The following is a 2,225-nucleotide window of genomic DNA, read 5'->3' as shown; positions in this document are numbered from 1 at the left end:
GTGAGAGCGGGCGGGACGACGGACTTGGCGCGCCAGCCTCACTCTGCTTCCGCTTCCGCTGCCACGCCCAACCCCCCCCCGTCACAGAGCGCCCCCTGCGCGTTGGGCGGAGTGCTGAGCCCGCGCTGGGTGTTGTGGGAGTGCGATCGGTGCTGCTGCTGCAGCGCGGTGAGCCTGGGCCATTTTGCTCTGCTCCTCGGCGGCCCAGTCTTTTGTGCACAGATTTAAATGCACGGGCAAGGTCAGACCAGTGGAAATACCATTTCTGCCACAGAGGCTGGGAATGCCACAGGAGTTCTACAGATCCTTCGGGTTCTGATAAACGATTCAGAAAGTTCAAGCCAATAAAGCTTCGCAAAGGCGATGACTTCACATCTCAGTGCTGATGGCCAGAAGTTCTGCCACTGCAAAGCATCTTTTTTTCAGCTAGCAGAAAAGGTGCAACGTGTGAATAAGAACACAAAACCGACGTGCCTTAGTTCTAGCCTGAATTTAAGTGCGAGCAGTGAACCACTGGCAGACATTAACTCCTGAGGCTCAGTGGGCTCCTACACTGTGCAATTGCTAGTGACTAGACCTTCTAGTCTGTAGACCAGAACACCTTCTAGTAGATCTAGCAGATCTTCTTGTAGATACTCTGCAAGATGTATCAGCTGCCAGCTGGCCAAGAAGGCCAATGGCACCCTGGCTTGTACCAGAAATGGTGCAGCCAGCAGAGCAGGAGGTGATCATCCCTCTGTACTCAGCTCTGGTGAGGCCGTACCTCAGTGCTGTGCTCAGTGTTGGGTCCTCACTGCAAGAAAGAACCGAGGCCCTGCAGTGTGCGCAGAGAAGGGCAGCAGAGCTGTGAGGGGTCTGGAGCACAAATCCTATTGGAGCGGCTGAGGGAATGGGGTGGTTCAGTGTGGAGAAGAGGAGCTCGGGGGTGACCTTATTGCTCTCTACAGTGACCTGAAGGGAGGTTGTGGTGAGCTGGGGTCGGCCTTTGCTCCCGTGTAATAATGATAGGATGAGAGGGAATGGCCTGAGGTCGAGCCAGGGGAGATTCAAGTTGGATATTTGGAAAAACCTCTCCTCCAAAAGAATGGTCAGGAGCTGCAATGGGCTGCCTAGGGAGGTGCCCAGGGAGTCACAGACCATGGAGGTGTTCAATGAACATTTAGATATACGAGGGACGTGGTTCTGTGGGCGGTGATAGGTGGGAGGTTGGACTGCATGATCTCGGATGTCTTTTCCAACCTTTGTGATTCTATGATTCCATGTGGCATACCTAAGCATTCCTGATACATGGACAGGAATTTCAGGCATTGTGAGCTGACAGACCTGACCATAAGTGCCAAGGACACATCCCCTCCCTTGTCTGGCAGGACTGTTGTCCGACTTGCAAATACAAGGGCAGGATTTCCATTCTTGTGCTGGTGACAGTTCTGCTGAGAAGGCCATGCACATCTCTCTGGATGCTGAGCTGTGGGCCTGCAATACTCCTGCTGCAAAGGAGGCCCAAGGCCACCTGAGCTGCCCCAGGAAAGCCTCATTAACTGGCTGAGGGAAGAACCCTCCTCTGCTCCTCTCTCATGAGGCCCCATCCAAAGCACAGAACCCATGAAGCGCAGACTGCCTAGATGGCAAAGGGCCTGGAGGATTGGTGGGAGAGTCTGAGAGCTGGGGTGGCTGTACATCAGTGTGAACAAATGCCTGATCAGTGGGTGAAGAATCATGGAATCATAGAACAGGTTTGGTTGGATGGGTCTTTAAAGACCATAGAACCATGGAGTGGTTCGTATTGGAAGGAGGCTTAAAGATCATCCAGTTCCAACCCAAGAAGATGGACCTAGGCTGTTCTTGGTGGTCCCAGCACTGGGACAAGAGGCTGAGCAATGGGCCCAAATTGAAAAAATGGGAAAATATTTTTTTCAGTGAGGTTGGCTGAACACTGGCATGGGTAATCCAGAGAGGCTGGATGTCTCCACCTGTGGGGGTTCTCAGACCTGACTGGCCGTGGGTGCATGGCACTGGACCACCCAGCACTGGGCTGGAGTACGGCAGAGGGTGGCTGGACCTCGAGTGGTCCTCACTGACCTCAGATCTTCTATGATGCTGTGACTGCTGCCTGACATGTGCTTGAAACATCCTGCGGCTGCCAGTTAATAAACTTATAACTGCTGAGTGCAGCCAGTAGGAGGGAGATCCATCACTCAAGCTGAGTTGTAACGACATTTACAGAG

The sequence above is a fragment of the Phasianus colchicus genome, chromosome 3 (assembly GCF_987193195.1).
Source record: "Phasianus colchicus chromosome 3, bPhaCol1.hap1.1, whole genome shotgun sequence".
NCBI lineage: Eukaryota > Metazoa > Chordata > Aves > Galliformes > Phasianidae > Phasianus > Phasianus colchicus.
The sequence above is the reverse complement of the archived record's forward strand: the minus strand, read 5'-3'. Positions refer to the sequence as shown.